This window comes from Thunnus albacares, chromosome 18 (genome assembly GCF_914725855.1).
Source record: "Thunnus albacares chromosome 18, fThuAlb1.1, whole genome shotgun sequence".
NCBI classification, from domain to species: Eukaryota; Metazoa; Chordata; class Actinopteri; order Scombriformes; family Scombridae; genus Thunnus; species Thunnus albacares.
In genome coordinates, this window is record NC_058123.1 from 28,887,997 (window position 1) to 28,909,377 (window position 21,381).

At 40.3% G+C, this 21,381-nt stretch overlaps 1 long non-coding RNA gene across 1 annotated transcript; it reads right to left on the reverse strand.

Annotated features, from left to right (window-relative positions):
• Window positions 1–896: 896 nt before the first annotated feature.
• On the reverse strand, window positions 897–10,385 carry LOC122968718. Its single transcript, XR_006398871.1, has 3 exons — window positions 10,118–10,385; window positions 4,613–4,616; window positions 897–908 (listed from the first exon to the last, which is right to left on the reverse strand). It is a non-coding gene; the product is annotated as an uncharacterized LOC122968718 (long non-coding RNA).
• Between the last annotated feature and the right edge of the window lie 10,996 nt (window positions 10,386–21,381).

The window sequence follows — 21,381 nt, forward strand, 5'->3', positions numbered from 1 at the left end:
AGGGAGATCGTTTTCCGGGTCACGGAGGAGAGAAAAAAAGAAAAGAATTTGACAGATGATTTCATAATGTGCGTATATATGTGGGGGGGTGGAACGGAGTAATACTTTTAAGAGTAGCCATAACAGTAAAATAAGAGACAGAGTAATAATGAGGCAAAAAAGAACATTTAAACTGATAAATGAGTCAATAAGGATGAAACTTTAGATCAAAGTGCTCTAACTGAACTAATCTAACTGAGGCTGCAAAACATTTGTAAAGGTCCTTTCACAGCTAAGTAAAAACTGGGTATGTAGAGGGTTCTTTCTTTCTTTTTTTTTTTTTTTTTTTTTTTTTACAAATATTCCCATGAAGTAAATGACATATAATGGACAAATTAAGAATTATGTGCCATTTCACATGTGATGTGAAGTGAAACAGAAAATGTAATGAAATATCAAATCTAATTTACAGTAAATCAAAGTGATTTTTCATCCAAAACAATCTTTTTCTTTCCACTTTTTGATTGAACAGTGGGGCCGGCTTTATAAACGTGAATGTCTGTCACTGACTAACTGAATGATGAAGTTACTGGAGGTGTGCCCGAATACAAATACGATATTCGGCAAAGCACAAATAGTGGTTTTTTTTCTTACAAATATTTGTTTCATACAAATATTTTTTTTTTTAAAAAGATTTGTTTTTGGTAAGAAAAAAAATCCATGTCAAATACCAGCATGCAGGTCTGTTACATCGCTGTCTCAGTCTCTCTCCTCTGCTCTGCTGTTATGTCTATCAGCAGGCCTCAACTAGAGTCACATCCACAGGGGAGTCACATCCACCTGCTACATGACGCACATTTCCTAATTTGGACATCACTCCCGCAGTTGGGGGTGTTCCACCAGTGACAAAGCTGAGCTACTGACACATGCTGAAGTGCTCCCAAGGGAACACTTCATGAACCCTTATTTTAATGCTTTAATTTTCTAAGATTAAATGCGTAACAAAAACAAAAACAGGATTTTTAAGCCTCCTTCCATTTTTATTTGAATACAAATACAAATAATTTTGCTGCCTCAACAAATACAGATACAAATACAAACACTGGGCCCTTTGCACATCCCTACAAGTTACACCATTGGTCAGCTGAAGGCAGCTGAAGCTAAGTATCCCAGAATGCATTTTGCAGCGATGGCAGAGATTGAGGTGTTGTAATTTTCGCTGTAGGACTGTTAAAATGTCACTTTATTAAGTTTTAATATTTTTTCAGGTAAGAAAGTAACCATTTAGATTCCCAATATGTGGTCAGTTTATCCAAATATTGCCTATTTGGAAATTTGCTCCGACCTTTTCAGAGATGTTTGGAAGCTGCTGGCTGGGTGATGCCAGCCGGTCATCTCAGCAGCTAGCAGCCCAACTCCTGAGATGATCGGCCGGTCAACATCTGTTGTCGTCTCAGGGAGAACATGAGCCGATGAACTGATCTGTGCAGCTCTTAAGTAATTTACCGCTGGTTCTGATGTCTCTGCAGCATTTTGATATATTATATAATTCCTTTTGGGAGATGTTCTCACAGATGAAATCTAACAATTTTAGCTGCCACAGTAGTTTGTCTGAATGTAAAGTGAAGCTTCATGTTTTTACAGCACTGCCTCTGGGGCTCTACATGTACAGATATCACCACATTTCAATGAATATAATAAATATAAATATAAAGAATAAATATAATTAAGCTGAGCTGCTGCTGTCAGCAAGTACGCTCTTGTTCCAATTGCAGAATAATCGTACTGCATCCCCCTGTCCTCGGAAGTTTCTACTCCCGAGCCCAACTTGTCAAGTCCATACTAGCAAGTACGCAACTCCAACCTTGGTGTTCTTGGTATTGAGAAAGGCCCTATGTCAAATTGGCCTAAGTCAAAGCTTGGCACACTTTCTGGAGGCTTGGTCACCGTGAGTTGTGACTTACTGTATCTGTCTTTTAAATATCTTTTAAATCAAAAGCACTCTAGCATTTCATAGAAGGTTCAGCCATATGTGATTTTGACCTAGTCTTGTTTACTTGTGAAGGTGGAATATCTTCTCAGAATTGTAATATCTAATCTGTACCTGGTTATGATTTGGCATAAAAGTGCAGGACTAATATAGAATTAAGCAGTTTACACAACATTGTTCTCATGTGTCCAATAGCAGGTACACTACTCTGTGAAAATTCATTTGCAAATGTTAAATGGTGGTAATTATTTGACACTTAGGTGCTTCATGTTCCCATCTGTTTCATAGAATGCAGTCGGACTCTTTTTAAAGTGCAACATTTTGTGTACACTTCAAAAGAGGTAAAAGGAGACTGATAAGAAATGTGAAGAGTGGCGGCGCTGGTTTCAAAGAAGAGGGGGTGAAACTCATCAAACATGGAAAAGCTACCTGCCCTCTGGCAGCCATTCATCTGTCTCAGACACAGACTCGATTAGGACGGAGTGTTTCTCTCCGAGGTGAGGATAGGTATGGTAGTAATGTGACTGAGGGCAACAGGTACAGAGCTGAGGAGAACGTGTGTTTGTTCCCAGATCTGTGGAGACCAAAGTACCTACTCCTGACCAGGGGCGCTGGATTACTTTCAGAAGTAAAAATGTATGTGTGCGTTAGTTTGTGTGTGTCTGTGTGTGTATTTGTGTAGCAGTTGATAGACCAGAGACTGTCACTAAACCTTTGCAGAGTAACTATAGCTTGCTTGCACCATAGGGTGGTGGTATAACTCCAAACACAAAGCAGCTAACTAGTGCTTGTGGGATTAGATACGATCTTTTTTGTTCTATTACCCAAAACTATGAGTTTACAGGACAGTAACACTAATGCAGCTGAGTAACGGCAAGCAGGCAATATGAAAGTTAACGTCATCCTTTTGTTCTAAACAGCCATGCCCCAAATCCGTATTTAACGATAAATCAGAAAAAAACATTACTTTCCTACTGCTTCACCTTCACATATTATCAACAAGCCATGCTGTTGTGAAAATGTCATTCACAGCCTACAATAGCCAAAATAGACTTTGGGAGCTCCTTGATTGCCTTTACTCAAAAAGGAAATGCTTTGGACCTGTTATTTCAAGATTAGTTCAGCTAGCTAAGTTAATAGCTCAAACACATTAAAACAACATAACACTCAGCATTGAAACAATTTTATTGGTTGCAGTGTACACTGTATGCATTTGATTTGTGTGACAATGTCCCCTTTGATTGGATTAAAATGTAAATATTCTTCCTGTTTTATGTTTGGCTGCTTTATTTTACCTAATGTCTTAAGAGCGGAGAGGAATGATTCAAATGTCTTTTTAGCGTTGCAATATAAGGGCATTTGCGGGGATACAATGATTCGTGACTTAAAAAGAATGTGGATGGGGGGGGGGGCAATGGCCCCATGAACCCCCTACTTCCGGTGCCCTTGCTCCTGACTCAGGGTCAGCCAATGGCAGACACAGTTGTCCTCAGGGTAGAGAGCTGCATGGAGTTAGAGTGGCGGGTCTTTTCGCTCACACCTGTGATGTCAGATTACTATGGTGATAAGACACAGAAAAACAGCGTGTTGTCAGAAGCTGTCTAACAGCTTAGTGCAGTGGGCCCAGAGCAGAGCCCTGGGGGACAACTGCAATAGACACTTACAATTTATCTCATATTTACATGACAGCACCAAGAATGTGGCATGTGTGAGAATTAGCATTCCTGTTAGAGAGATCAAATCTACACGTGTGAAGAGACAAAACTGCCTTCACTCGTGTTTAACATTCGGATCTCACCTGTTTTTCACTGCGACACAGACTTTTCAACAGTTTGTTGAAAAAATCTTTAAAATTAACTTGATCTATCTCTTAGCCTTACATCCAAGGTGATCTAATAACACAACACTGAAATGCCATTTACTAACAGAAAAAAACCCTCAATCAAAAACTATAAAACACTAAAAGTTACATAGCCTACAGCTAATACAAAATATGCTGCCAGATATTTGGTATCATGGTTCATAATCATAAAAACATCTATAATCCACTCATTTTTATTAACGTATTCAATTTGCGCATAAAAAAACCTGCAATGGTTTAATGGCACCAACTGCAGAATTAATGCCACAAACCCAACTCCTAGCTTATATTAGGTGAAAAGTTGTTTCAGGGCACATTCATAAAAAGTGAAGCTATGTGTACATCAGTAGCACACCATGACCATTGGACTAAGGCTCTCTAGATAAAAAGTTCACCTACGTGCTCCAAAATTTCACCAGACAGCTAAATCCATAGGTAACAGTCCTCCATTCTTCACTACTTGTAATTTTTATTCATGTTCAGTTATGAAAAACAGTGTTATCAGCAAGCTAGCATTAGCAACAATAAATAAATATCCTTACTTTCCTCAGTTGAAACTGTCCTTGAAACATTCACCTTCTAGCGGACAGAATTTATCACTATTTACTCAATCAACTAATCCTCCCTTGTAGAGGTGTAATCTGATTGGTTAGTTTTAATGCCCCAGATTGTAGTTTTGTTTTGTTGTATTGGCAAGGCCTTCTACAAATTTACAGAGGGAACACTGTAAATTTCATACCTTTTTCCTTTCTTTTGTAGATTGACGGTGCACCGATATACACACGCCTCAATCCCCATGTGCCAGTCCTTGCTGTGTACTTTGATGGCCAGAGGGACGTCATACCTGAGTACAGGCTGGGGCGTCAGTCCATGGAGGCCTTAATGGGGATCCTGCCATTAAAGCAGACACAAGGCTGGTCACATGAGGTGCATGTATTGATCACTGACTACTGGTTGGCACACAGCTTATCATAAAGTGTGGTGTCCTGGGCCTTTCATGTTCCTGAATCTACAGTCTGCAGACTGGTGCACACTGGAGTAGAGAAAATCGCAGCCTTTTACCAGGAGGTCATCAGACTGCCCACCGCCGGAGCACTGGATGAGGTTGGCCAAGGATTTGCATGGCTGGCCAATAGTCCAGTGTTCTCCAGGTGTGTGTGTGCCATGGCTGCCTTGTCCTCATCAAGACACTCCTCCCAGGATCAGAGGGTCAGGATTACCTCAACAGAAGGCTTTTACCATCCATACAACTGCAGGCAGTATGTAATGGGAAGGGCTTCTTCATCAACATCTTTGTGGGGTATCCTGGCTCCCAATGATGGTGGCTACCACTGCATTGAAAGACCTATGGCCATCATCACCCTATATGAAGTCTCACATGCAAAGTGAAGGAGGAGCCTAAGCGTGATCACTTACAATAAGCGAAATACATAATATTTACAGCAAAGACTATATTTAATGAGTACTTGGACAATGGTGATATGAATGATGGTGTTTTTGTCATCCCCTGTTAAATGAGACATATCCCAGACCTGTCAGTACAGGGCTACCTACTTTACAAGTCATGACACACATTATTTCACTCATATAACATGCAGAACAAAGCATGATAGGCATATGTGTATGGTTTATCAGGCCCGTTTGGTCCTTGAAGTGAGCAGCTGCAAATACCATGTGGCAGCCACGTGGATGCTTGTAATTTTGTGACCGTTTCTAACACTTGTCCAATAAATGATGGAATGCTGTGCAATAATGATCAAGGATGTTACACACATTGTTAACACGGTGCTGTTAGTGTGATTTATGACATAACAAAACGGGTTGTGGATTGAATAAACTTATTGACACATGACAATGTTTAGGATCCCCATCTTTTTGCATTATAATATGATTGCATTATAATGTAAGCACGTCTGAATTAAAGCGATTCATTGCAAAGAAGGAATTAACGGGCATTTACACTTCTACTGTTTCTCCGCCATCTCTTTCAAATGTACCAGATGTAGGGGCGGAGCATTTATACACCATGGCGTTCAGCTGAAAGTCTTCTGGGAAGTCTGCTCTTGTTTCCCCTTGTGTATCCACTCCCCTCCTTGCTCCTTGCTCCTTGCTCCTCAGAGCAGAAATCAGAGACTTGACAAAAATAAAAGACATCAAAATGGTGGACCAGGAACAACTTCTGGTTAAGGCGAGGAGAGAGGAGCGAGGAAATATCAAATAAGAGATTTGAGATGTATCCTTTGTCCTCTGCCTGCAGGAGCCTGGTGGGCGGAGTTGGGTAGTCGGGGAGGTTCAGCTCAACTGGACTGACAAGCTTCTATATAAACTGGAGGCAGTCAGTCATTTGCCCTCTCTCCTCTGGCTTCCATCATATTTGGTTTTGGTTGTGTTTAGTTTCATTTATATCTTAGTTATGTACAATAAATCTATTTTTAGTTAAAACTCATGTGTGGTCTCCCCTTCTTTGTCAGACAAAACACAAAAAATAAAAAATATATACATAATAATAATAGTAATAATAATAGATTAAACAATCCAATGACACAAAACAATCATAGTAATGTTGGGACTCAGTTTTGTGTTTGTGGGCCATGTAGACATGGTGACATAAACGCTGCTCACTGCTGAAATTTGGGGGCGGATCTGGTGTATCTGCCAGCTACAATAACTGTCAAATGATGTGCAGACTCTGCCTACTTGGCGTACTACAGGTGTATGCCAGTGTGGTAATGGTGTGTACCCATTCACAGCACACAGTGGGCTGAACTTGTCATAAAGTAGTGACAAGAACTTAATGTGAGGTCTGTACTACAAAGTAAGTTCAACATATGCAGGATTTCTTGTCGTTATCTGGCTTCACTGAGCCTAACATCGGCAGTCCAGATAACCAGTGCTATGGAGCTGGCTATCACCCAGCTCAGTCAATGCTTTCATGTGAAAGAGGCGGGGTTGTTTAATTATGACCGACATCATCAGAACCATGAATAAAGCACTTCATATGATATGAGATGAAACAGTGATACCAAGTAACAGTGGAAAACTTCTGTTTTAGAGACAGCAAAAAGTCATTTTCATCAAAGTGAAAAGTAAATGATAGCCTGTAATCATATAACACAATAAGATGTAGAAAACCTAAAAATGATTTCCACATATTAAAAGTAGACTGAGTCTTAAAACACATGTAGGAATTATTATATATGACTTATAGAATGAGTATTTTTTACTATTTAGTTGGATGATGAAACCATTCTGAATATGTCACATAAAAAAGGAAATTAAAAAGTAATGTCAGACTGTTCTGCTCCTGAAGCAAAGAGTGGAAAAGTAGTTAATGACTGATGAGGTCTATCTGACCCAAATGTTGTATTTATAATCATGGAGCCAATTAACAGTGTATGGATTATTTTTCTAATGAAAGACAGCATTTCATTTTTATTTCCAGTTATCATCACACAGTTATCTCATGCTATTCTGAGCTGCAGTGATGGAATCAGAGAGTAAAACCATCCACACTGTCAGCTTCACTCCAGGGAGGCGTGTCGTAAACGATCTCTCTGTTTGTTAGAAGCTCTGTTTTAAAACCAGCGTTGAAATAGTAAACCTGGAACAATAAAATGTTTCACTGACCTATAAAAATGTATATTGCTCTTTTTTACTTATCACTTTGTTGTAACTCAGGACTTTTGTCCATGTTGCGATCCTGTAGGAATGATGACTCTTTATTTCTAGTGATCTGATTGGTCAGTGGTCTGGGTGCTGACAGGTTGTGATCTGATCCTCTGCTGTAACCCTGAAAATCCAGAGTTAAACCTGAAGTTACCTTGCTAACCCCAAACCCTGCTTCATAGTACAGACATCTGCTTGCTAGCAGGTTTTCTTCAACAAACCCTGAGTTTCTCTCTGTCTCCTTCCTCTTATACAGCCAGACAAACTGTTTCATTTCCTCATTCATTCAGTCTGTATCAAAGTGCGTATTGAAGCACATTAATTAGCTGAGGTTTACTGTATGCCAGAATTAAAATCCTCGTTGGATGTCAGTTTAGTTATTTAGGATTTTCTTAAGTTACTGCTTTTACACACATAAGTCATTTCTTTGAACAGCGTTTTTTGCTTTCACATGCAAGTATTACACAGCATGAAATCAGCGTCAGCTCAGAATAAAACCTCTGCATGTTCTTCTTTTTGTGAGTGGAAGTTCTTTTTTTTTTAATACTGTGACTCTGTGCACACAAGACAGCTGTCAGTTTGTTAGAATAGCTCCTGTACTGAAATGTTTATTGCACATAATGTGTAATCTCAGTTTAAATCTAAAAAATTGGTATCAACATTTAGTGTGTAGTGTGAGATCAATTAATAATTATCTCTATCACTTATGATGTGATGATCGTACTGATGGAACATCGTTCCTGTAATATTGCAGCTAATATTTCTGAGTGAGCAGGATCAAGCAGCATCACTGAATGCTGTTGAGCAAACATACAAATACATGTCTAAAATTTTAAAATGTCCCGTATTTTAACCTGGACACCTTTTCAAGTGCAAATCACCAAACACAATATTACTGATCAGACTGTAAGCTTACAGTCATGTCTCTATATCTAAACATAGCACAAAAAGTAAGGAAATTTGTGTTTGGTAGATTATTTCTTTGTTGAAACAATGCTTCTTGGCAATAAATCTTATACTGTTGGAAAGCCTGGTATAAGATTTATTGCCTTATTCACCCTTTTAAATGGTGCCACATTTGTAAGGAACATGCATTTGTGGGACGAGCGGCATTGACTCTTGTTTGTTGTTTGGTGGATTGGATGATTGAAGTTTGAAGAAACAAGACATATTGGTAATTTAACAATTTATTCATTTGACAAACAGGAGCCTCAGTAGCGCGTGGAAGAACAATACACAGTCACAACAGCCTGGCACCTCCTATTCATGCTGGTCACCAGCCTGGTCACACACTGCTGTGGGATGGCATCCCATTCTTCAACCAGCATTTGTCGCAAGTCAGCCAATGTGATTATGTTGGTCACTCTGGAACGAACAGCACGCCCAAGCTTATCCCACAAGTGTTCAATGGGGTTGGGATCAGGACTGCTGGCAGACCATTCCATCCTCTCCACTCCCAAATTCTGGTAAAGTCTCTGATAAAGCCCGCTCTGTGGGGGCGAGCGTTGTCATCTTGGAGGACGGAATTTGGTCCCAGACTGTGGAGATATGGGATTGCCACTGGTTGCAGAATCTCATCTCGATATCTCTCTGCAATGAGAGATTGCCTTCAATGATGACAAGCCTTGTTTTTCCAGTTAGGGAGATGCCGCCCCACACCATCACACTGCCTCCACCAAAAGATGTTGCTCTATCAGTGCAGCAATCAGCATAGCGTTCTCCGCGTCTTCTCCACACCTTGACCTTATGATCCAACTGCCATAGGCAGAATCTGGACTCATTGCTGAACATAATGTTCCTCCACATGTTCAGGTTCCAGTGCACGTATTACTGACACCAGCGCAAATGGGCCTGATGGTGAAGGGCAGTCATGGCTTACCTCCTGGCAGCCCTATGAGACCGGAGATTGGCTGCGTGCAGTCTGTTCCAGATTGTCTGGGCAGAGAGCCATCGACCATATCGTCCTGCAAACCTTGACTGCAAATCTGTACAGGGCAGCCTACAGTACCTAAGTGCTGACAGGGTGAGGAAACGGTCTTCTTGTGGTGTTGTCTTCTTGGGACGCCCACTTCGCGGCCTGTCTCTGACATCCCCCGTAATATGGAACTTGGCCTTCACTTTGGAGATGGTACTAGGGCTTACTCCAAATAATGCTGCAGCTTGGTTTTGCAGAACAACAGCTTGAAGTCACTGTATTGCACGGGCCGTATCCAGATCACTGGCAGGGCCCATGCTCACAGGTGCTGCCAGGCACCTGATTGGCAACGGTATAAGATTTACTGCCAAGAAGCATTGTTACAACAAAGAAATAATCTACCAAACACAAATTTCCTTACTTTTTGTGATAAGTTTATATGTTTTAAATCTTCAACTATATTTTTCTTCTTCAGTTGCTGCCCCCTTTAAATATATTTAATGTAATGTAATGTAAATGTAATGTAAATACAGCCTGATACACAGTCAGATTCCACTTTATCATCACTAAGGAAATGTAAGTCTGGTAAATGATGAAGTAATGATCGACACTGAATAAAACTTTATTGTGTTAACTTATTGACATTTTTCCCGTTCTGACTCAGGCTCTATTTTTAAAGATAAATGTGCACCGTATGAATGTACACATACATTAATATCTCTACGTTCACTGGATTCAAATGGAGGCTCTGCCTTTTATTTACCTGTAGCCATGGTGAATTGTAGTTTTGAGCTCCATTGATGATGGCTTTTTTCATTCATCATGCATGCGCTTAACTCAGAGTAAGCATACTCAGACTTCATTGAACTGATTCTGATCAGTTGTTCTGAAACCGAAAACTTGGAGTTTCCCATCTCAGCGTTCATCAACTCAGAGTTCGGGGTTAGACTCAGAGTTTGTTAAGCCTGCTTTCTGAAACAGGCCCCAGGAAGGTTCTTGGAAAACCAAAATAAATAAAGGCAGCAGTGCGTGTAAAGCACGTTTTCATATATGTAGAGATGATATACAAATTTAAAGAAATATTTGAAACATTACTTCTCCTCATTATTATATGAAAGCAGAGTGAAGAGTGTTGTAAGCATGTTTTGTCACCTTGGCCTCTGAGTCACCTGGGAAGTGTTTGCCGGTAACACTGAGGCCAAACGTTGTTGGGCGACAGGTTTCATCGTGCAGAAAGCCACTGACATCTGTCTCACTCGGTATCTTCCAGCTGACTGAACTCAAACCATGAGCTGTCTTTGTGTGCTGCTGTGAATACGCATCACTTTTTTATGATCAATTGTTTGGCAAAGAGGCGGCTGTTTGTCTTTCACCCAGCAGCTTGACTGAGCGGAACAAATGGAGTTATTCCACTCATGTTCACTCGCGGCTCATACAAAGAGGAGGAAGGGATTTGTTGCATGGTGGGTAAATATTGTTACCGTCTGTCAGTCATGAAACAAAGTTGAGAGGTAGGTGAACTACATATACTGTGTAGTGACCCAGAAAAAGTGTGCATATGCTATGAATAAACTTTAAAATGCAAATCACACTGCAGGGAATATTTGATTAAAATCTGAGGTGTGAGTGTTTGAAGAACCTGTGTGCTGTGCAGCTGATTGGTCTTTCTAGGGTGTACATGCAGGTGTGTGTGTGTTCTGTTTGTTTAAGGATAAAATATCTTAAGGGTAAGTGAGGAAACCTAAAGATTAGGACTTAAAAGACAATTAGACTTAAGTTAAGCGTAAAGTTCAGTCTCAGAAGTTTAAACTTTGGTTAACATAAGCAGTAAAGTCATTGTCACAGAAATGTGTTGGTCATGGTCAAATAAAAACATTTTATGGGCTCCATAACTCAAAGAAAAGAGTGAATTGGAAACTGTTGATTTTTGGTTGTATCTCCTCTGACTTTGCCCTGATGGGGAAATATGCAACATTTCTTCCTTTTTATGCATATTATATTTGCATTTTAAGACAGTGGGCATCATACAAGAAAAATTTGTCAGATTCAACAAACTCTCTTAACTGGACAAACTTGTTTTACTGTACAACAAAGAAATTGCTTCATCAGCCTGATGAATGTCACCTGTTCATGAGGAGGTAAATGTTCTTGAAATCTGATCATTAGAACAATCAACACCTCTAAAATGTCCATATAAAGCAACATGTTCTGCTCCGTTTGTGGGCAAGTTTCATTAACAAAAATGCTCCCAAAGAGTGAAAAGCAGGCACAGTTATCTGTGTCAGTAGTCATATTAGAGGAGCTGAAACAATTAGAAAATATGAATCCATCAGAGCAGCGCTGTAGTGACGGAAAAGAAGGAATGCTTATGCTTATATTAAATGCCACAAATTCTCTTAAATCATTCGTACATGCCACTTATGAACAAATCTGTTCGTACAAGTGCTTCCAGCATGATATCCATGGCTCGTATTTCACAACTCCCTGCAGTATCAGAGCCCCTAGACCGCTTTACCTAAATGCCCCTTTGCACTGCATGCTAACATAACCAGAAATATAGAAACCCCTGTACATTGTAATATAATTCAATACACAGAGCTGTAATAAATCATAGCTCTGTGATACTCAATTTTTTAAATAGTTGTTGACACAGAGAGGTGCCAAACTACTTTTGGGACTGCAATACACTGAAGTTTTTTCTTCTCCATATGCTGTATGTAAATGGACATAAAAGATGGACAAAATATTAGAAACACTTTTAAATAGTTTTTTTTTTTTTTCTTTTTTTTATCACGCGTCATCAGAAACACTAATCTTGACATCTGGAGAAATACAATGCAACCTTGTTATATTTGTAGTAGTGTTGCCTATCAATATACTATTATCTATATATAGACAATCTTTGGCACTAGTGCACTGTCACAACATGAATCCATGAATTTGGATGCTAACAAAATGACTAATCTTGGGATGTAATAAACATTGATCCATCTGTGGGTCACATGACTTTAAGGCTTGGTCATACCAGGATATAAAATGGCAAAACATCACAGCAAATTAAATTCATTCCAGTGGAATTGCCTCTATCTGTGGTGGGGGTGAAGTAAATTTAGTAAATTTAAAGTAAGTGAAAAGGTAATTTTTTCTTCTAGTTCAACTTTGGTGAACTTTGAACTGCGAAACTGCACCATTGACCAATTGCATTCTGTCATGACAGTGCTGACCTTCAGGGAATGGAGGAAGCTTATTGGCTGTGTTGCATCATTCATTTTATTTCACCTCCTCTATTGGAGGAAAACTGTTCCACAAAAGAGCCATGGACGGTTGACAGTTATGACAGTTATGAGATAGGAGTTGATGATATGAATAAACTATGTGAAGTTATTGTCCCTTTAGTGACCAGGCTAGGCTAACAAGCTTTATTTTCACTATTCAGTAACTTTTTTATTGTATGGTGTACAATGGTGAACAAGATGCCAGGGGGAAGTAAACAGAATCTACAGTGACTGACCAGCGCTAGCAAGTGGTATTGAGTGAGTCACGATATCACAAAGTTTCCAGCTCCACCTTTTTGAGGGATGAGTGAATGTCACTTTGTGGTGTGACCTCTCTTGTTTTGCAGTATGGTAGCCTCCTTTATTAATTCAGCCATGTGACAGTGCAGATAGTGAACCATGTCATCAGATGAAGGTTTCAGTTGAAGTGGCAAAATTAAGATTACTACAATGTTTAGGCTTAATGTAGGTTCAGTTAGGGTCAGAATGGGAATCTATATGTTGCCTTGAGGGGGTAAAAATGTGAGCAAGAGAGGGGAGAAGGGACTGATGAGTAACGGACAGCACAATGCCTTTAGGGTACTTGTGTGTTAGATGAGAAGGGAAAGAATAAGAAAAGAGCAAGAAAGTCTGAGAGGAGCAGCTGCTTATCAAGATCGATCTCAGTGTAGGTTTGGGAGGAATGAGGTGCAGCATGAATGCCGTGCTGATCTGCTGTCAGGATGATGGAGGAACAGGCCAGGTGTTGCCTAACATCTCACAGCATTACACACCTCAGGCAAAACTCTCACCTACTGATTCCTGTGAATTTCTCTTCTCTTTTTCCTCTTCACTCTTTGGTTAGGGAAACATTGTGGCTACAGTTAATAAAAAGGTGCACATTAATCGCAGGTCTGTGATTTGATGCAAAAATTGACATTCACACCCTTACTGTTTGCCTTGGTACATAAAGGGTGCACTCCTTTCTGCATTAGCACTCCACATTGGTTGGATGTAAATTGTGAAGAAAGTAACCAGCCAGGCATTTTGGTCTACCCCACCCCCACCAAACACCATCACCACTCAGCTACCGTCCACCTGTTCAACCTGCACAAACATCAGCCATGCTTAATTTGCTTACAATAATGCATCAACAATCACTCATGACTGCAGTTTAATGTTATGACTGTTGCAGCACCAAATACAAGTCATATATTCATTATAAGCCCATAGTGAAGGGTACATACACAATACAGAAATTGTGTCACCAAAAGGTACAGGCCAGCTCCCTGTATGCCATCTCTCTCTCTCTCTCTCTCACACACACACACACAACAGATGAAACAACAGAAGTCCCTTCCTACCTTTAAAATGTCTTCCTCCTGGTTATACTCGTGGCAGAGTCCTTGATTAGTGCAGGAAAGTCCAGGGCTAATCAATGTCAAGTAAAGCATGATTCCGTTTTAATGTAATGTTTTGATAGTTAACAGGTGTTTAAGTTTAACTAGTGACCATGTTAACCAGTGACTTCCAGCTAAATGCATTGTGGTTGCTCGTAGTGACGGCAGCTGGCTCCTAAAAGCCTGATCAATTTACTTTAATCAATACATACTCATCTGTGTTTATTATCTATGCTAACCATTTACTGAAGTTAAACTGTGCTCAGCAAGGACTATTCACCTTGTAATGTTTCTTATAACGTGGGGAACAAAACATAGCTTATAAGTTGGCAGTGCAGCTATAGCCTATCTTGTAATTATAATTTTATCCTCAATGGCAGTGTGTCCCATACCCAACCAATTAGCCTGCTTTGTCATTGTGTACATACTAAAAGTACAGTTTGTGGCTAAATATTGTACAAACTGTGTGGTCACATGGCCAGTATTCACTGGGTTTGACCCATGGATGTATAAAGAGAACTGGATACAGTGTTCATTCCTGATGAAAGTTGCTCAGCGGCGCATGAAGCCAAAAAAGTCCGACTTCCGGGTATAAAATTACCTGGATCTTCCAGGATCATCGGGCCATTAGAGCAAGCACACTAGCAACTTTCGACTTTCAAATAGGGATAAAACAATTCAATCGTGTGGCTCTTTTAGACTTTTGAAATGTGATCGGAATGAACGGATCAAATCCTGATAGTGAAACGAGTCATTTCATGGGGGTTGTGATGCTCAAGAAAATGTATCCGCTGATTTACGGACATCTCTTTCGCAGTGTTAGTCTATGGGAAACAGTCTTTTTGGGCCCAATAGCGTCACGTGACGTTGTAATCACACGGTTTGGCCGCTGTGTCAAATTGGCTTCACAACCCCGTGCTGTTCCTGGGGGCTTGGTTTGACCAGCCAACCGTCTATTTAACTTGTGACCAAGTTGGACCTAAACCATGGGATTAGACAAAGGCAGGCCTACATGTAAAATCTGAAGCCTCACCAGCTCCCTTTCTCCATCTCCCATCATGCTTTGATCAGTTCACACCTTGGTATTAAATCCAGGAAGCCACAGACTCTTGTCTCTCATTGGCGGAGACACTCCAATGCCAGAGGAAGTCACGGCGATGCAACCACCGCAGCTTTAAGTACCAGCTGCACACAGACATCCATTGCCTTTCCATTGTAATTGCGTCGGAGGACGCTTTGCTTTCTCTGTGAACCAGTTTGCTAAAGGAGGTAACCCCGTGCATGTGTACCTTTTTCCCCACCAACTGGAAGATTCTTCCCTCGCCCAAACACAATCACCGGATCCAAGAGAGACCACTGCTGCAACCCAGCGCTGTCAATGTACCTGCAGAAGGGAGAAAGGATTTCTCCACAGAGATGAAGGACCGCATTGTCTTTAAATGAGCTGACACCTTTGTTTTCTCCGCAACACCTGCTGAGGATCAGCTGCCATCAAACCCAGCGACAGAGCGAGAGGAAGGCCCTGTCAGCGTCTGAGTTGAGGAACCAAGCCGGACCGAAAGATGGACTGAAACACACACCCAGCTCGCTTTCTGAAGCGACCAAGTAAGAGGCATCTGGGCAGAGTCAGTGTTATATTGTGTGTTGTTGGCTTTTAGCTTTTTAAGCTTTATTGCTTGTGTTATTGTTGTGTGAATTGATGGACCACTGAGTCCTTTTGCCTGCTGTGCTCTGAGGAGTAGTTAAAGTTTGCTACCTGTTTAGTTGTGTTCACCACATTAGAAGTGTTGTGTTTGTCCCACTCAGGACTGCTGTGTTTGTGCCACCGTGAGTGAGAAAGTAAGTTGTTTGTTGATCGAAAATCAGACAACGTGCGTTACAGACTCCCCAAGGTCGCTTTGACTGGTTGCTTAGACTACTAATAGCCCAAGAGGTGGCACTAGTACACAGACTACAGACTGCATATAAGAGTGAATGTCATTTCTGTGAGCTATCAAAGTGAAGTAATCAAGACAACAATTAAGTGATCATACTCCTCAGAATATATATACAAAATGATGTATGTAACCTTTTCCTAAATAATAATGACTAAAATATTAGACGGATCATATAACAAGAAGATGTGTTTTAAAGACAATAACCCACATTATCAAAACAAATGCCATGGCTGGCCAGTGACAGCAGGGACAGAGTAGCATATGTGTAACTGTGTGTGTCAAGAAATAAATCATTTTTTTACTCACCTCTACTTGTAGAGGATTCTAAAAGTTTGAGTTTGTGTTCAGATGTAATGCATCTCTATGGTCCGTGAGAGGTTTGCCAGATGAACAAATCCTGTTGAGCTCTATGGGTTGTTCAAAGAGCAGCTTAACCGGTCAAACGGGAGGCAATGCCAGCACTGGTCCCAGTGATTGGTGAGAAGCCAGGTTCAACCAAGTCTCCCTTGTTTTTTTGTTTTTTTTTAACGATTAATTGACCATTCAGTGGTAAGCTCAGTCAAGCCTGGCCTCAGTCTGATTGGCTAAAACTTTTACTTTTTTTCTCTAAGGGAAGCCAGGTAAAGCTGACCTCCTTTGAACGATGCATTTCACTGACCGCTAGACAGAGCAGAGGACGTCAACTACACATTGTTACACGCAGCAGAATGGCACTGTTTCGCTCGCTACACTAGCTAAAGAAGAAAAATATGATGATTTGATAACAAGGGTTTGGCAAAAATCAGTAAAAGACATGTGGGTATAATAAAATTTGTTTTCTTTATTAGAATATATTTATGGGGAGGCCAGGCTTCCTCCGGCCTCTGAGAGAAACCGCCTCTGAACAGAAAGATTAAAAAAGAGGGAAATTAAAAGTGTAAAGGTGACAACTGTTGCTGACAATAAAACAAATGACGCACTTCCGGTTTCCACTCAGAAGCAGCAGAGATACTAAACACAAGAAACAGATGTCTCACTTCACTCTAAAGCGAGACAAAAAATGTACAAATGAGGCAGGAATTTTTTTTCCCTCTCTGTGAATTTTATTTTATTTTTTGATCCTGAGCCTCGTGGGCCCTTTCATGTCATCAGGCCCGGGTATCCCCAGTAAGCCTGTGTATTAAAACAGTGTTGAAGCTGATTTCTCCTGGAAGAGCCAAATTCCTGGATGGGCGGGCCTGGCTCCCCAAGACCCACCCATAACACCGGGTCTGTATGGACATAATTCCTGGGCTGTTTTAAAAGGCTGTGGCTGTGGTCAGCTTGAATCCTCATTCCATCCATCCTTTGGTTCCTGAGGTATTCCCAGGCCAGATACCTGAAATACCTCCATTTGTAGGCTTCCAGGAGGCATTCCATTCATATTCCCCAACATCAACTGACTACTTTAAGTAAGAATAAGCAGCGGTCCCACTGTGAGCTGTAATACTTCTGGATGTCCAAGTATCCCACCCTGAACCCAGAAACTTTGCAATGGAAAATTATTATATAAGATGTTTCCACCACAGGAATTTTTGCAGGAACTAAACCTGCATTTGGACCAGAAGAACCAGGGAAAAAAGTCCTTGCTGTGGGGGGAGGTTTTAACGCCCCCACTTTAATTTATCATGGGTAAAGTTTACATAGTCTATACAGTTCTTCAGATGCAGTGGAAACCTAAATAGGAACTGCTGAATTCCTGAGATTAGTTCCCTTGGTTCTATAGCCCTGTTTCAACCAAAAGTTCCAGGTACTTTGGGCCCAGAGGAACTAATCTCAGGAGCTAACCTTGGAACTTTAGTAACTGGAGTGCAGTCCTGTTTGCGTTTCCATGAACCAGGTAGATCATGCAAATTAGACCCAGGAGAAGTTAAAAAATTACAGCCGTGCTTGAAACACAGCATTCACACATGAGGAAAAAGCAACACAGATTTGTCCTGTTGTTCTTTGTATTTACTGCTACATTAGTTGGATGTCATGAATGACTGAAAAGGAGAACTGCAAAGGAGGAAAATGAATTAAGAATGTTTCCACAGTAAATCATCTGTTGAGTATTTGATGGTTATATATTTGTGCTTTGGAAAATAACCCCTGTGAAACAATCAGAAAATGTTTTATTTCTCTCATTCAGTGCTTTCTTCTCTTTACCGCCACTCCTCGTCCTCACTGGACCACCACCGTGCTGTCTCTCCTTCTCTTTCTCTCTCTATCCCTCTCCCTCTCTATTGCTGGTGCTCTCAGCTCGCTTGAGCTATTTCTCATCTCATCTTTTTCAAAATGAGTCGGGAAGCTGACAACAAAGATTAACTTTGCTATTAACATTATCAAACAAAGAGAAATGTTCTCCCTTCATCCTAAACTGGTCCTAAATGAAGCGGTACGCAAGTTGAAGCCGCCAAGCTGTGTGTGTTTGACCATTCCTGCAAACCCCAACCCCAAAGATCCTGTACTTTAAGAAAGTACTACCCTCCAAGTAGGGACATTTTGGGGGTAAGACAGTTTCCCTGGAACTTCATGTAGACCCTGGTCCCTCCAGTGGAAACGCAGGTTGAGGAACTGAATTCATCAAAAGGTTCTTAGTATCTGGGGAAAGTTCCTGCAGTCGAAATGTGGCTTCTTTGGTCAAAAATGGGCCACAGTCGCTTATATGCACAATCTCTTTACTTTGGTCACTACCTAGAGCTCATGACCATACAGTAGGCTAAGGTTTCAGTGTAGATTGCCTGTCATCCCAAGAGCTTTGTCTTTGCAATGATGTTTCCTCATCCACCTGTCAATCTCAGACTTTGACCCTACAGGAAAAGATGTGCCAAGCTAATTTCATGGTACATTTGATTTCGTTATTTCTTATGCATTCATTAGAATTCATTATATGGGGAACATGAATATCCACAGGAAGTTTCATGGGAACAAAATGTTCAAATGGAATGCCTGACAGTGGTACAAGTTGGAAAGCTCAGGGACTCACCTACATCTTAAGGATTTGTCTTATTAAGGCTATGAATATCTATACCAAATTTTATGCCAATTTGGATAATAGTAGTTGAGATATCTTTTTCTGGACCAAGTATTGTCCACCACTTGACCAACATGCCACCTTAAAACTCATTACTGTGGAGTGAGGTGGTCTAACAAGAGGACTCTGGAACCACAGTGCTTTAGGCTGTTGCAAAAACAGACAGACATTACAAAATGAAGGCAATAAACAGTTCTGATGCCTCAGTCCCCAGACTGTGTGAGTGATCAAGTGCTGCTGTTTACACTGTCCACAGGTTAGATAAGCAAGCTGAAGGCATGCAAACAGGCTCATCTTTTATTTAGTTATTATTTCCCCAGAGCACTAGCTTCAGCTGTTAGCCAGGCAGTAGCTTCCTTGTTTTCTGTAAATTTGTGTTTGTGTCATTTTTGGGTTCCCAATGCAAACTTTTGCTCAGACCTTCATGGTTCCCAGAGGTTGAATCCTAATAACCTTGGTGATCCCTTGACTTTTGATCTTGGTTGACATTTTGGGTTCAGAAATTTCTCAACAACTATTAGGTGGATTTCTACGAAATACTGGCACAGACATTAATTTTTCCCCCACAGGACGCATTGTAAAAATTTTGATGATGCCCTGCCTTTTGATCCAGCACCACTGTCAGGTCAAAATTTCAGTTTGTCCAATACTTTAGTTTATGACTAAATAACTGCAAAACTAACAACATTCCCATCAGCCTCAGCGGCATTTTGTGTTTAGTGCTAATTAGCAAATGATGGCATGGTAACATGCTAAACCAAGCTGTTCAACATGCAAAACATTGGCACAGTAACATTGTCATTGTGAGAATATTAGCAGGCTTATGTTTGAATAGCTCAGAGCATAGCTGAAGACTACTAGGCCTCTTAGAAATTTACGCCTGATATTAACATGTGATCTGTATCTGGAGACAATATTTGGATAACGACATCTGATCCTTGAGCCTTTGCATTTACACCTGGTATTAATAAGTGCTTTTGTTATCTTGACTCTACCTACATTGTTACTCTATTTACACCTGTCATTAACATATGATCTGATTTTGGATACATTATGCAGATAAAGAAAAACATGTTAATGCAGGTATAAATGCACTCAGAACACTTGTGATCAGAATGAGATTGGATCGACCAGACCACATATGGAGATAGTCAGGCTCACATTGTGATTGGATCTCAACCAGGTATGAATGCAATCCGTACAGTGTGACCACTTACCAAAAGTACAAATAGTAGTGGTAACTGAAAGTCATCCCTTGCAAAAAAGTGAATGACGTCTGTTCATGGCAACAGTTTCCTTGACCACAAATCCAACAGCTCCGTCTAGCTAATTTGCATATTGAGATCCAATCACAATGTGGGCACAGCTGAGAAAACGAGAATGCATTTTAATGCCAGCTGTAAATGCAAAGACCCATTGATCGGATGTCATTATACAGATCACATGTTAATACCAGGTGTAAACGGGGCCTGTGCTTGGATCTCAATATGCAAAATACCTTGGTGATCTGGTGGACTGTGTCCCAGATCAAGGGAAGCAATACCATTGATGGGCATCATTCATTTTTTGTGAGGAAAGACTTAAGGTTACCACTACTAATTGTAGCTTTTGCCATGCTTGCTTAAGCTAGCAACAAGAGACGGAGTTAGGTGACCTTTCAACTTACTTGGTGGATTTTCTTCCTCAGAATGTGAACATGTACAGATTGCATTTGCACCTGTTGAGGTACAATCAGATCTCCAGATGTGGTCTGAATGAACGGATCACATTCTGACCACATTAACATAGATATCCAGATAGAATATCTAGATACAGATCACATGTGCATGTTATTGCAAGGTGTAAACGGGGTCTTACTTGTGTTATTCATAACTTGTTGGTCAGAGCTGGGATACACAGTAGTTTTTATTAAAATGTTTAGTATGTGCGATTGGTGGAATTTTCCTTCCATGCTAATTGTTTTTCATTTAAAACAACAAAAGACAAGAATTCAAAAGAATGCATTTTTTATTTTAAGTACCAACACCTTTGGTAAGTTAGCAAATCTAAAATGCATTCTTGACAATGTCCAGATGAACTCAACAGAGAAATAAATAGCAAAGTGATACTAATTTACAGACTCATTAAAACAACACAAATACAATGATAAATAGCAGAATCAATTAATGAATTAGGATGTGTTTGTTTCTTGTACTCCACAATGGTATCATATTGTCTTTTAAATATATATTTTTTGATTTATTGTATACCAGCATGTTTTTGAGAAATAAATAAATTGCTGATCCTAACATGCAAAATTGGATGTTTGGATGTGTCTGAGGAACAATAACTACTTATAGTACATT